Consider the following 16,205-nt stretch of genomic DNA (forward strand, 5'->3'; position numbering starts at 1 on the left):
CAGCTTCCTGACCAGCGGTATCTTCCTTGCTGAAGACACCTCTTGCTACTCTGGTCTTGTGATAATCTGAAGAAGCAGTGTATGTCGGAGGTAACAATCGAGCAATATAACATGAACCTGAGAAGTCAGCAGGCAGCCATGTATACGCTCTGTCTTGACAGATGAAGTAAGTACCCCTAGCAGTAAGGAAGGCAGGGGAGGAGTTAGACGGAAATACGTAAGTCTCAACGCACTCACTCCTCCCTAGCTGAGCTCTCAGATTTCTCCCATTTCCTTGCAAACAGACCTGACCTCGGTGAGGCACGACCCAGACTGAAGTGGAGCTTTTACGCTTGCTTTCTCCCAAACTAAGGCGATACTCGGTAGAGTTCCAACTCAAATACACCCGTAATTCATCTCTAGGGTAAGATGGAGTATTATTGACGTCTTTAATCATGTCAATTATCCCCTGGACTAAAGCTTTGTTGGCTGAGTTGTATTTAGTGGACCGTGGTGGACGCGGAGGATAGGTCTCAAGGGCATAGGAAAAAATGGTCTGAAAGGCCTGAAATGATCCATTATAGCTAAAAGGCAAGACTAGATAGGGAATGCCTTTATCCATAGTGTGAGGTATCAAGCCACACACCCAGCAGTCTGTAGTATTAACTACCAGTTGGTGTTGATGCAAGAGCTGTACAAATGTATTGTTAATAAATTCAGAGCGTCGAGCTTGTTCGTGTTCAGGAAACGAGTGAAAAGAATGCATAGAAGAAACCGTAGAAGTAGTAGGATCAAGGGGAGGTACTGTAGTTACCGGCATAAAAATCAAATGCACACCAAAGATGATTCCACCCACCAACGTTATCAAAACAATTAAAAATGTAACTGCACATTGCATTAGAAAGCATTTGCTGTGAAGTATTCGGTACAGTCTATTTCTGCGAACATAAATTACATTCTTTCGTTGCAGCTCAGGAAGCTCCATCTTCTACAATCCGCTCGTGACCACTGATGATGTGTACGTAGATGAAAATGCCTCTATCAGCCCTGGGAGTTCCCAGAACTAACAGAAAGATCGACCTTATGTCTGACCCCCGCAGATTCAACTAGGCACACAGCCACGACCCTACGGCTACCCAGACGGCAAGGCAAAATTTAAAACAACAAAATAATAGCAAACTTCCTGGCTGGAGGCAATGTATAGAAAATTCAAATCTGAAAATAGGCAGTTTCCTGCTTTATTTGTCCATATTGCGAGGTCGCAAGTTGTATCTCAGTTTTGCAGGAGCTGTCTGATCTGGAAACAATATATTTTCAGCCGACGCTGCAATGTTCGCGTTTGCAGATGACAAATGTTCTTTTGGTGCAGATGGCAAATGTTCAGGGTTCAAAAGAGCAGTTTCAGGAGGAGAGTCAGAGTTTGATGTATCAGTGATCAGTTCTGCATCACTGAAAGGGATGAACCTGGGTATTTGTTCTGCTTCAGAGGCACTGATTCCTTTCTTTACCCAGTTGTTGTAAGGGAGTGGCAGAGGCACACGTTTGACATGTGTCGTGTGGATCCAATTCTTCCGTCCGGCCACTCGAATAGCAGTTCTCGTCGCCAATAGGACTTGGAAAGGGCCAACGAATCTGGGCTGAAGATTTTTCGTTCTTGCAAAATTTCTAATGACTACTTGATCCCCAGGTTTCAGCTGATGACCTGGACTCTCCGGTGGCTTTGGCAATGCATCGAAAACCTGTTGGTGAATAAGGCTCAATTTAGCAGTCAAGTCGAAAAGATAATCAATTAACATTGGGTATTCCAGCTGCTTAAATTCTTTCGGTCTAGGTACCCCCCAAACATTTGCAGGACGACCAAAAATTATTTCATATGGACTAAGCCCTACTCTAGAATGTACAGTTGCTCTTGTTGATAACAAAGCCAAAGGCAGTGCATCTGGCCAGGGCAAACCCGTGGATGCTTGTATCTTAGCAAGTTTCAGTTTAAGGGTGCCATTGTAACCCTCAACTAAACCCGCGGACTGGGGATGATTCGCACTGTGAAACTTTTGTCTAATCCCTAGGCCGGCACACACACTCTGCATAACTTTCCCTACGAACTCACTTCCGTTATCTGACCATACAATCCGTGGCATTCCGAATCTGGGGAAGTATTCTTTAAGAAGGATCTTGGCAGTGGACAAAGCAGTATTGTCCTTCAGTGGGTATGCTTCGATCCATCTGGAGAACGCACAAACTACCACTAGGACGTACTTTAGATTATTACAACGATCCATGTGAATGAAGTCTAGCTGGATCACTTCAAAGGGGCAGGAAGGAGGAGCGAAGTGACCTGCAGGTGTGGGGATTCCCTTGCCAGGATTATGCATCAAGCATACCATACAATTTCTCACCACTCTCTCTGCACACTTACTAATCCCATCATTCTTCCAAACTGGAGCCAACATCTTACAAATCCCTTTAGAACTGATGTGCGCTGCTCCATGTGCCATCGTTACTACTGCAAGCACATACGCATCAGGCAACATCCAACGCTGTTGTTCCGACAAGTCAATCCAACACCCACTCGAGTCCAATTTACCCGTGCTCTCTTTCCATGCACGCTTTTCCTCCTCAGTCGCCTCTTTCTGAATTTCTTTCACGCTTTCCACTGTGTCCTCACACATTCCAGACTCAGAAATCCATCTTGCAGACGTTGCAACATACATTCTACTCATCATATTTCTAGCTGTCTGTTTTGCAGTCTCATCAGCAAAAGCATTCCCACGACCAACATCATCCGTGATTGCTTTATGAGCACTGCATTTCACAATCGCAACTTCAGTCGGCAAGGTTAGAGATTCCAACAAGTCATTAACTAGCTGGCCATGTTGAATCTTAGTCCCATGGGACGTAATGAAACCTCTCTCTTTCCACAAACGGCCAAAACTATGGGCCACGCCGAACGCGTACTGACTATCTGTGAACACATTCACTCTCTTTCCCTTAGCTAAAACGCACGCTCTTGTCAGCGCGATCAATTCTGCAGCCTGGGCAGAATTCTGACTCACTCTCGCAGTCTCCACAATCGTACTCAAAGTCGTTACTGCATAGGCAGCAGTTACATCACCATTCTCCAATTTGAAGCAAGACCCGTCAACATACAACGTGCCATCTGGATCTGATAATGGAGTATCTTTTAAATCAATTCGTCCTTTTGTTTCTTCCTCAGTTCTGAAACAACAGTCGTGTGGTTCGGAATCACTCGACTCTTGGCTAGTCGGCAACAATGTTGCTGGATTCAATACATTGCATCTTTTGATCTGAATATGACTTGCTAGCAATGTCAGTTCGTAACCTGATAATCTAGCACTGGTAAGGTGCTGCGTCTTGGTTCGGTTCATGAGTGTATCCACAGCATGAGGAACCATAACTACTAGCATGTTGTTCATTACCAAACCAGCAGATTGTCGAATGGAGGCTGCAGCTGCGGCTGTAGCTCTCAAGCAACTAGGCAACGCTCTAGCTACTGGATCTAATGTTGATGAAAAATACGCACAAGGGCGTTGTTTATCACCAAATTTCTGTGTCAAAACACTCAACGCACAACCTTCTCTCTCATGGACATAGAGCGTGAATGGTTTACTGTAATCGGGTGTACCCAATACAGGAGCTGAACACAGTGCATTTCGTAACTCAGAAAAACTCTCCTGACATTCGGCAGACCATGGCACTGGACTCGGAACATTTTTCCCAGTCAAAGCTACCAACGGTTTTGCCAAAAGAGAAAAATTTGGGATCCATTGCCTACAATATGAGGTAATACCTAAAAAGGCACGTACTTCTCTCTGCGTGCTAGGAACATTCATCTGTGTAATTGCTTTTATTCTCTCTGGGGTCAACTTCCTTCCCTCCTTTGATAAGAGATGACCTAGGTAGGTCACTTCTTGGCAACAGTATTGCATTTTTGAAGGTGACACCTTATGATTCAAATTTGATAAATGATGCAATAAAGAAATTGTAGCTGTTTTGCAAGTTTCCTTGTCATCGGCAGCCACTAGAAGATCATCGACATATTGTATTAAAGCAGAACCAGGAGGAAGTACAAATGAGTCTAACTGGCTTTTTAATGCTTGACTGTAAATGGATGGGCTTTCACAATAACCTTGTGGAGCGCGTTTAAACCTGAAGCTTCGTCCTCCTAGAGAGAAACCGAAGATATCTCTGCTTTCCTCGGCTATCGGAATGCTGAAAAAGGCATTTTTCAAGTCGATAACTGAAAACCATGCCGCTGTAGCAGGAATTAACGTTAACAATGCAGTAATGTCTGGAACCACAGGAAACTGTGGAATCACAATTTTATTAACCTCTCTAAGATCAATTACAAATCTATATACTGGAGGTTTTGTTGGGTCAGTTCGTTTCAGAATGGGCAGTACAGGACTATTACAGACATTACCTCTAGTTTCTTCTATAACGCCTTTCTTGATCAGATCTTGTACTATCAGTAGGAGCGCACGCTCACCTTCAGTAGAAATTCTGTATTGTGGAATTCGTTTAAATTTTACATTCGCTTTCAAAGTTACTACATATGGTGGAATTTCTAAAAGACCTACATCATTAGGACCAGTCGCCCAAAGAGTATCAGGGAGTGAACGCAGCTCTGGTGGGAGTGCATCCATCGACAAGTACATTGGAGAGATGATTCTTTTACCCAACGTAAGCTGTACTCCTTCTGGAGAACAGTACAATGTCGCATATAGGCGTTTTAATAAGTCTAAACCAAGCAGATTTTCATTACAACCTGTCGTCAAAATCAGGGGTGCTTTCAATTGTCGGGGTCCAACAGAAATAGACAAAGGACCAGAAGCAGGGTTGTGAACAGGGGCGCCTGAAAAACCTACTGAAACGTTTGTTGAGCCAGACAAAGGTGCGCCAGGGAGTTTCGCATGTATGATAGAACTTTTTGCTGCACCAGTATCCAACAGAAACGGTTCGACTATACCTGATGTTGCTACTGCGACATAAGGCCCACTCTGATCTACTGGAACTGATACTACTCCCTCTCTTTGTCCATGGCTGTCCTAGTACTCCCTTGGCTGAACTTCCTCACTAGCTTCATAGTAATCTTCAACATGATATTGTTGAGACCTATTCTGTTGGGCAGATTGTCCATTTCGTTGGTCGAAATAATTAGAAGGGCGATCACTTGTCTGTGGAGGCATAGCACCTCTTCCTCGACCTCTAGAATTCTGCATATAACCACCACGACCTCTCTGAGCTGCCGCAGTATTATTTTGTGCCCGTACCGGACACTCAGTCTTATAATGGCCTTCCATTTTGCAATAAGCACACTGATTCCATTGGTACTGTGGCCTTTGAGAATTATACTCCGTTCTTTGATATGACCCTTGCTGTGTATTGGTCTGATTGGTGCGAGGCGGATATGCTTGCTGTAAAAGAACTTTAGTTTTTAACTCTTTCGTCTTTTTATCTGATTTTTCTTTCTCCTCTTTGTCCCTATTTTCATAGTACTGAGCAGTAGCAAGTATTTGCGCAGTCGTAGAGACAGCCCACGCACTTTCAGAATTTTTTAATTTACCACTAAGTTCTGGCAACAGATTGTGCACAAATTTATCAACAAATAATCTCTGGCCTCCTTCTGTGCTCATATCCTGACCACTATGATCCACAAAAGTCTCCTCGAATCTTGTGAAAAAGTCGGAGACGCTTTCGTCTTTCTTCTGTTTGCACGCGGACAATTTGTCCCAGTTAACGCGTAATGCTGGCATTAGGGTTTTCATTAAATCGATTATTCTACCAGGCAAATTAGCAATTAAGGGTTCAGGTTTAGAACCACCTATTTGTTGACCATCCGCTGCAATTATAGCTGCCCAATCACCACCTAGGGCAACTGGATGATTCTCTTTACGAATTTTAGCCCAAATTGGTTGCGGTACTACATTACCAAATAGCAGATCTATGTCAGCTAGATTTAATACACAAGCGTCAACTGTCTGAGCCAACTCTTTGTAGTACCCTGCAGGATTTTTACGCGGATCTGGCAAGGCCTGTTTCACTGCTAATACTTCAGCTCGCTTCCATGGAATATGTATCCATACTCTCTGGAATTGGGCCGGAGCGGCTGCAATACCAAGGTTTACATTAGCTTGCACAGCTTCACGCCAAATTGGTGGAACCTCTCTCATTGGATATTGACGATTTTGTTTCGTACTACGTTTCTCTGACTCCCTCGGAGAACGAAGGGATGGGTCATTCCTATAACTTAAAACCAGTTCCATCGCTTCTTTTATATTTTGTCCAACTATCATACCTGCAGCAAACTCTTTCTGAACATTAATTAATTCTTCTAGATTTGATTCAGGGTCATCCTCTTCCAATTCCTCACGTAGAAGGAAACACATTTCATCAAACACATATCGTTGTGTCGGTTCGTTCCATTGCATAAATGTATCTAATACATCTTGTACATTATATCTTCCAACTTTCGAAATCCATCTAAGAGCAGTGGAATCTAATATCCCTCTTTCTTCAGTACTGGGAAGCTGACTACGTCTCTGCACAGAGTCAGAGGTAGGAGTCTTAATCAGAGTTTTATAGAAGGGAGATAGAATGTTAGAGACAGAATCAGTGATTCTTCGACGAACAGAAAGTGGAGTCATAATATTAGCAGAAGCAGTAAATAGAGTAGCAGTTGGAACAGATAGATTAGGAACAGTAGGAGTAGCGGGCAAAACAGCTTGTGAACTAGCAGGTGTGAGCGATACAGGTATAGGTAAAGAAGCCGGCAACCCTGAAAGAGGGGGTGCCGAAGGAACATTAATAGTGACCACAGGAGGTACAGGAACTTGATTCAGAGGAGCGGGAACACCAGGTTGTCCAGTAACCGGTAATCGAACATTCGGTATAGGTGGAGCCGTAGCACCCTGTGCATACGGTGGGGGTGATCGTAACAAGTAAGACAACAGGGGATCCTTTTCAGGGTCCTCTACTATCTTAGCTGTACTTGATGGCAAAGCAGGATAGCACTTGTCTATTGCTAAATTATGCTCTCTATTGGCCACCTCCATCGCTTTCTCAGACTCGTTGAGTTGTAGCTGCTTAGCAGACTGTTCTAAAGTCAACTCTTGCTCTTTCTGTTCTTTCTTCAACTTTTTAATTTCTCTCTGTTTAGATTCTTTTCGCCAATAACGGAAAGAATCAAACATTGCCGGCCGGGCTTTCTTCTTGAATAATTTCGTTTCTAAATTATCAAGAACTTGAGGTTCGAAACTACCATGCAGTGGCCAACTAAGGACACCATCTTTCTCTGTGTAGTGGATCCATACCTCGTTATAAGAGATAGGGCCCACACCAAATTTGCAATATAGATCATAAAGGGGAGTTCCAATCGGAGGAACCGAACACGAGTCCTCCAACTGGGAATCCCTGTTGCAACTAAAACAAGACAACATACAATTTTTCCGACTTACCATTTTATAACCCGGAACACAAAACAGACGAAACACAAATTAAAAGAAAGGTGCGCACTTGAACCAAGAACTTAGGCCTACCAGAACAGACAAACGTATCGATACCCGAACTGAACTGAATGATTATCGTAACCAGAATAACCAGCGATAATCTTATGAAACCGAACCAAACCAAAAACTAAAAGGATTATCCAAACAGGAGCAACCCTTACGAAGTAACCAACTATCAACCACTTAATACTTAACTGAGGCACTGAAGACGTCACCAAGGAGAAACCCGTCACGTCTCGCCGTACTAAGGACTGCACCTCGGGTCCAAGACAGGGCGACGGTCAAGGCAACGAACCACTGCAGCCGTCTGAACGGGAACCCTCGTGGAAGAGAACGTCGGGCCACTTTTGCGATATGCCGGGATCGATGAAGTGGGGCGCCTCCCTCTGAAATCTTCACACGAAGCTTCTCGAACTCTTCAGGCTTTTGGACCGGTACCGAATGACGTCGCCCCACGTTGGGCGCCAATTGGAGTTCTGGACTTTTTGGTTCCGTCCAGAGGTGTCAGGGATAACACCCGAAGACCCCGGAGTTCAACCTGCCTCGGTGCACAAACAAACAGAAACACGGGCTTCTTGATGGTGGCGTCAAAGACCAAAGGTTTATTACTGCAGGGACACAGAAGTCACAGAAACTACACATGGGCAGTATCTAGGAGCCTGTTCAATTTGTACAAAGAGGGTTGCTCCTTATATACTGAATATTGGGCTTCAGGCAAATTTCTTTACATGTTAGCACATTCCAAAACCTTTGTATCTTAAACAATAAATATTTGGCGTTGCACAGGAATCGTCAACAATATCTGATGTCAAAACATTACGAACGAGGGGTTCCCACTATTCCATCATAATCCCATGTCAACTTTCCATTCAAGACCCGGACCGCCTCATCGTAAATTTCGTTACCTCCCCCTAATAAAGGCCCAGAAGGAAAGGAGCAGAGCCAGGTGCAGAAGATAGAAAAGTAGGATAAGAGATGTTTGTGGGTCGTAAATGGGCACGGTTACCAGCTTCGGCCGCCTAATCATGATCAGACCAACGAACACGAGAACCAGTATAGCAGGACTGGCCTCAGGCTGGGGAGGCAGCTCTTGCCGAGTCATGCTGCCACAGCGTTGCTGGCCTAAGGTGCACGTGTCACTAGCAAGGTGAATTGCCGGCTAAAGCCTACGTGTCCTTAAATGAAAAGAGGTCATTGCGTGTCCATTGACTATGTGAGGGCAAGGAATACAAAATGGCTTCCTTGTTCTAAGATGGATGCCACGGGTAGAACAGAAATGTGTTTGTAACAGGAGTGCTCTTGCTCGTAGCATAGCGAAAACACCAGGATATACTAAATGGATCATTTGCGGTTCACTGATACCAAAATTATGCATTTGCGACAATGTTACAAACACGGGTTAAAATCGTCACGGAACCTCAGTACTGTCGTATGGGCAGATTGTCGATTGGCAGAGGATATTCTCTTTCATATTCTAGATTTTTTAATTTTGTCATTTCTGGATCAAAATAGTATTTCACTCTGTCTGTAGCAAGAGAATCTTCCCATTGTATCCATTTTGGATTTAGTGCCATTGTAGGTAAATTACAAGGGCTTGTTAATGCCTCAAAGGCTGATTCTGCTGTTCTGACTGTAATCCGTCTGCCGTCAGCTTGGTTTCTTTCTCTTGCTACAGCTGTTTGAACCGCGTGAACAATGTTTTCCTTAATGCTGAATGTTTTTTCAGCTTCTGTGTACAAATGTGATTTGTAAGCTATTGGTACCGTTTCTCCCTCATTAGAGGTTAGGTATGTGAATCTGCATCTTCCTGGGATGACTCGAATCACAAGGTTGCGTGTGTTATCGCGTGTTTGCAGTTTTGTTTTAACTAACATGTCTGTTTGTAAAGATCTCAAAATTTCTGTGTGTTTTTTAGTCCAATTGATTCTTTTAAAATCTGGTTTTATTAGATCATAGAGAGGTTTAACCCTCTCTGCATAGTTTATAATGTAAGTTCTTCCGAAATTCAGGAAACCTAGAATTGATTGCAAGTTTTTTAGTGTTCTAGGTGCTTGGATTACAGCACATTTCTCTAGGAAATTGTCAGCCAGGCTTTTGCCTTCACTTGATAATTCATATCCTAAAAATAGGACAGTCAGATGGGCAATTCTTGACTTCTTGAAGTTGAATTTGTAACCCTCTGCTGCGAACCCAAGTATTATGGTGTTCACTCTTTTCAAGTGAGTATCCAAGTCATCATCTGTTAGATAGATGTCATCGACATAAGATAATGCCTCATCATCATATATTTGTAGTAACTCTGTTACTCTCGCTGAGAATTTTCCCGGGCTGTTCTTGAACCCTTGGGGCAAACGACAGAAATTTTCTGCGAGCCATTTATTGAGAAAGCGGTCAAATATCTGCTTTCTGGTGCTATATTTTGACAAAAGAATCCATTAGAGATGTCTAATGTTGTTTTGTATTTTTTGCGCACTATGCTATTCATTAGTGCGGCACTGTGTGAGTTTTGTACTGCAAACGTTTTGCAGCATGAGTTACGGTGTCTGTAGTCCAAAACTAGACGATATGAATCATCTGGTTTGGAGACAGGAAACAAAGGATTGTTCATTTGTGAGGTGCATGTTTCAATCACCCCCTGGTATTCAAGTTGATCTAAGATCTCCCTGACCTGTTTTTTAGCTTCTTGCTTAATTGGGTACTGCCTCTGTGCAGTCGGTTGAGATTTTAACTGGATCTTGTGAGGAGGAGAGTCCTCATCCCATCCCACATGATTTTTATATAGTGCAGGAGCCTGGGCTACTGCCCAATTTCTTGCAAGTGTATATTTTTTATGAATTGGAATATGATTCGAGAAGGCAGGCATAATCATTTCTTCGCCATGAGGGCACTCCCTGACAAACTCTGGTGGCCAGTCTTTTTCAGCTAGAAGAATGTCATAGCCCTTGGAGAGATTATCCCAAAATAGACCCCTTATTTTCCTAGTCTTATCTCCCTCTATATGTAAAGTTATTTCATATATTTTATGAGGTGTGCTAACTCTGGTATCTGCAGTTTCCACTTGAATGTATTCATTCGTGCCCACTGTCTCCAGATGATTCATCAGGATCTTGCGAGCTATGCTCACTTCTGCTGCGCTGTCTAGCATTGTCTGAGCCCACTCTCCGTTTTTCAGCTGAGTCCTCAGGATCCTCGGCATGTTTGATTATTTTAATGCTGGCTACCTTCTTCTTTGGAAATTGTAACTTTTTACTTTGATGAGCAGGTTCTTTGTCTTTGGACTTGACGTGCTCTTCCCTGTGTTCTGACCGTCCTCTTCTTTCCGATTTCTGCGAGGAAGTCTGAAAAGATCGAGAGGGATGTGTATCAATATCTTGATATCTATCAGGTTTCTTCAAATTATCCCTATTTCTAAGGTTGTATTTTTTCTCAGAGGGCTCCCTCTGGGGAGACTTGTGTCCTTGGTCCGGAGATCTTTCTCTCCGCCGAGGAGACCTTCCTCTGGACTGGAATTTCTTCTCTTTGGGAGTGTTTAGATTATTTTTAATAAATACCTTTTCAGGATTTTCTATTAGTTGGGGTTTCACTGGTTTCCCACCCAAACTATCTCTTCCTAGTTCTTCATAGGATTTTTCTATGATTCTGGCAAGTTCAGATGGTTGGTCTGCTATATCTGTTTCCTTCAATCTTTGGCGGATCGCCACATTTGCTGCTTCCCCTTTTATGTTTGCTAGTAATATTGCCGAGACCTGCTTGAAGTCTTTCAGTAACTTCATACCCAGAGTTAAAGCAGGTTCTGGACCGTATTCATTTTGAATCTGTTTTAGCACCTCTGGTATTACCGCCATGGACGGAACACCATGTGTTTTTGTGTAAATGGAAGCAAAGACTGTACCCCAAGTGTCACAGTCCTCCACATGTGGTGCGATCCCCATTGGGAGACAGATAGTCAGAATTCTGTGTTTCTCCACAGGGGTGGTATCTGGAAATACCGCCTCTATTTGAGTTATTTTCTGTGCTAACCAGAATGGAATTTGTTCCCTTTTAATGGGTACTTTACCTAGACAGGACTGTATGTTCTGTGGTGTGATTTTATTTGTGTTCCCCTGATGAGGGGTCAGCTGTGGAATTTTAATAGCTGGTTGGACTGTTGAAGTCCGCATTACATATTGGACTAGTTGTGTATTTTAATCAGTTGTTTTAACTGCGTTAAAAGTTCTGGTATTGACATTTTTCCAATGTCTGGATGTGGTGTGTAGCTGGCTAGAACCGGCCACGTTGCTCCTGGTCTACCTAGTGGACCGAGCCTGGTGATGTGATCATTATGTTTTAGGGCGCCTTTAAACCAGAGCAGGTGCTCTTGGTATTTGAGTGGTATTTCCACCTCCTCGAAAGGGGTGTACTCATCCGGAGGTTCCTCTATCTTGTAATAATGGAACTCCTTTGTTACAGCGTTTGCTGATGGAAAATTTATCCATGAATAGAATACCTCTGTCTGCCGATATTCGTGTGCCTCAATTACGAATATGACTGTACCACCTCTTGGTGTTAGTCCATTTTCTATAAGTTTTAAGGTTATAGTTTTTCTTATGCTGACCGGGATGAGTATTGCATCTGGGTCTTGCTGTACGAGACTTGTGTCTTCCGCTAGGAGTTGAGCTGCTAATCTAGCTGTCTCCCTATCTCCTTCACCGTCTGACATTTTACTGACAGGAAGGGTTTTTGTTGCAGATCAGGTTTCCACGGAAACAAAGATTTGATGCACAATATTTTGGAACACTGTATCCTTCAACGTTGAATAAACCAAAAACCATACATAGGTGTCTCCTCCTACTAAGTTTGGCGGATTTAACCTTTCACCCACTCCAGACGTCTTTGGAGTTTTATGGGAAAAAGGGTCTGTGTGAAAAAGCACGACTGAGTTACTCTAATGTCTTGCGTTAGATTTATCGCCTATCCAAACCGTTGGGCGCCATGTAGTGTAGTTCCTATTATCCCAATAGGCTCTGCGCATTGGAATAATATCTTCAATAGTATAGACGTAGGACTGTGGTTAACTAGGTCTTCTACTGACGATATTAGACTTAAAGTTATGTGTGCCAGCTAGCTCAGAGTTCACTAGAAACTTTCTCGAATAGGCAAGGAGGAGTTTAACCTCCCTGGATAGACAAGAAGGGATTTAGTTTCTGACAACCATAGAACATGACAACTTTGCTCTCCCCTAATCAAGAGTATATCTCTAGAGTTGTGTGAAAACAAAAGACAACTATTTTACTCAGTCAGTACGTGCATTCTTAGTTTCACCAGTTTGTAGAGAAATAAGAGATGGGCGTGCTTCAATAAAAAGATGTTATTTATTGATTAGTCTCTTTTCTCATACAAGAGAAATGAATCGCTATTATTGCAATACTTATAGTTAAGTAAAGTGCATACAGTAAAAACAGAATTATAAAATAATACTGTAAAAGCATTTATATGATTTCTTAGCCATATGATACTTAAAATGGATAAAAGATATACATACATATATACATTGACTAATCGTTCTCAACTGGTGCTTCTAACTACGCCTACCCTGGTGTACCTGACCTAAGCCTAATACTTGGGCGGGAGTAAATAAGTAGCAGTTTAAGTTAAGTTCGTTTTGCCAAGGATCTGACTCAAGAATTCTCTGTAAGGGGTTAGTCAGTTCAGTACCTGGGATTTAGAAGGCTGGAGGGTTGGTATCTCTGTCTCAGGACTCGATATCCCAGTTACCCGCGAGGGCGGCTGGAAACGCCGGAGGCTGGATTTCTCGGCAGGAGAAAAGGCAGCGTCTCTCTCAGCGCGTCAAAAGGGAGGGGCAGCGTCCGTGGGCTTTTCTGCATCAGCTGGGCTCTCCGACAAGTAGCGCTGCTCCAAGCTCGTCACCACCGTGTCTTAGCTTAGGGCAGCGTCGGTATATTTATACCTGAAAGGTGCCGTGTTTGACGTAAGGATGGACATAAGACGTCAGCAAGAATGTCATAAGCACTGGTCGTTCTTACATTCTTTGCAGGAGTTCTCGAGCGAAATCAAAACAATGGCTGCGGGGATTTCCCAGGTCTGCTGGAGGTTTGATTTGTTTTGAGAACTCGTTGTGCTTTCTAGGGGGCTGGAGGGATAGTGCTTGCTTAATGTGACAGCATGCGCTATGACCTAATCTGAAAACGGGTTTTTGTGCCGGTGTATGGACATTAGTGAAATAATAACCGGACAAGGGTCAGAAATAGGAGTATCAATATAGGTACCTAGATAAACACACTACACCGGTACTACATTTAAATCCCCGCCCACTCGATCAAGTGGTGGATTGTCTATGGGCAAAGAAGACAGACTATGCTGTTTCTGTCGTATGCGTGTGTGGAATGTATAAGAACACGTAAATATCACTCAGAGCCCGTGGTGGATGATAAATAAATAAAGTTCATGCCGACAAATGTAAAGGCGGGGCTGGAAAGATGATAATAACTGAAAAATATAAAATGTGGTATATTACGAAGCCGGTCATAGAAGCTAATGTTGACCAGATTGTTTATAAATGTAAAGGCGGGGCTGGAAAGATGATAATAACTGAAAAATATAAAATGTGGTATATTGCGAACCCGGTCATAGAAGCTAATGATGACCAGATTGTTTATAAATTCTGAAAAAAATGCAGAGAAAAATATATATACAAGATGTTGGGGGGGAAGACCAGGTGAGGTTCTCGGGACCAGACTCCATTTTGTTTGAGTTGTTCGTGACGCCATTTTGTGTTGCCCTCACGTAGGCCGGTGAGGTAACCGAACGAACAAAGTTGCATGGGCTTCGTTGTTCAAGTACGTATTAACTAGGCCTTTTCTGACTTGTGAGTGAACTGCAGGACGCTGACCCCGTCACCTGAAACTGACCCTCTTGCGAGGCCAATTTCTCTAGTTGATCGTTGTCTGAGATTGCCAATCAATGTTCAGGAGATCGTTAACTTTAGTTTCCTTGCACATATCTTATCCTATTCAGCATCTGAATTGTTTCTTTTCTTACGACTTTTCATTACATGGGTAGTGCTTTCAATTATGGGTTTGTCCGGCTTGTGGAAATTGAATTTGGGACATTCCTAATAATTAACTTGTGGGTTGGTAAAATATAAATCGGGCTTTTTGCAATGTGTTAATGTGTGGGAAAATGTATTTCATTCGTCAGTATTTGTCACAGTGGGTGTGCATTTATAATGAGTAAAATGTGGATAAAAAGTGCTGTCTTGCTCTATGAAATTGAGCAGTTTCCTGAGTTGTACACCTTGTTGTATTGCTGGGATTACTGTTACTAGCTGCAGCTAATAAATTTGATCTCTGACGCCACCTAGAAGTATTCCGTGTCTCTGTATTCCAAGACAGGAGAACTTGAAGACTTCGGGTGTGTCCCTGGCACCGCTGGGTTCTAAGAAAACCCGGTTCTTCAGTTGGCGCCCAATTTGGGGCGACTTCAAGCGGTACCGGTCCAAGCCCGAGGATCGTGAGGAGCCACGTGAGAAAATTCTGGAGGAAGGCCGCCACTTCATTGACCCCTGCATGTCGACGTGGACCGAAGGTTTTTTCTGCAAGGCTTCCCGCTTTCCAACGGCTACGAAGGACTGCTGCCCTGACTGTCGCCCTGTCTTGGACCCTCGATTGATGCTTTGTAGAGCGAGACGATAGACGGTCTTCTGGTGGCGTGACAGATATTTTGGTTAAGTATAAGTGGGTCGCTCCCACGTCTTTGTTTTGGTTCTTGGTTTTGATTTGGTTGTTGCAATAATCGAAGCCGAGGGGCTCGTATATTTACGAGTGTATCGATAGTTGATAACCCCTTGAAGTTTGAAGCTAGATTAGTGAGCTATAAGATGCCTGGTCTTAGCAAAATTAGGAAATGGTTTAGTTGTGGTTGCAACAGGGATTCCTGATTGGAGGATTCGTGTCCGATACCTCCGGTTGGAACCCCGACTTATGAGCTCTATTCAAAACACGGAGTGGGTCCTATCACCTATAACGAAATATCGGTCTGCTATACAAGGAAAGATGGTGTTTTACGATGGCCTCAATATGGTAGTTTCGAATTAAATATTTTAGATAATTTGTAAGCTGCGCTATTTAAGAAGAAAGCCCGGCCGGCGATGTTTGACTCTTTCCGCCTTTGGCGTAAGGAAGCCAAACAGCGAGAAATTAAGCAAGCAAAGAGAGATAGGAAAGATAAGAATATGTCAGTACTACAAGCTGCTAGGCAGTTTAAGGAAGATGGAGAAGAACGTGCGAGTGAAGTCTTAGATAGACAACGTTGTATGGCCATCGATAAATGTTATCCGGCCTTGTCACCTTCTCCTCCAAAAGTGATTGAAGATCCTGAAAAAGATCCTTTGATGTCTCATTTATTGAGATTGCCACCCCCTTATGTGCAGGGTGCTACTGCACCTCCATTACCCCAGGTTGTTGCACCCTTTGTTGTTCAGCCCCCCGCTGTTGTTCAGCCACCCGTTGCTTCACAGATGGTTCTCCCTCCTACAGTGCAGCCCCCTCTAGGGCCGCCAGCTTTGTCACCAGCCTTGCCTCAAACTCCTTTGCCTTCCATTTCTGTATATCCGACTCCCGCTACTTTTGTCCCTACACCTCTCTTGCCTCAAAACATTCATTCTCCTGTCTTTATGTCCACTTCTTCTCCTTCTGTTCGAAA

Source organism: Lissotriton helveticus, chromosome 3_1 (assembly GCF_964261635.1).
Source record: "Lissotriton helveticus chromosome 3_1, aLisHel1.1, whole genome shotgun sequence".
Taxonomy (NCBI): Eukaryota; Metazoa; Chordata; class Amphibia; order Caudata; family Salamandridae; genus Lissotriton; species Lissotriton helveticus.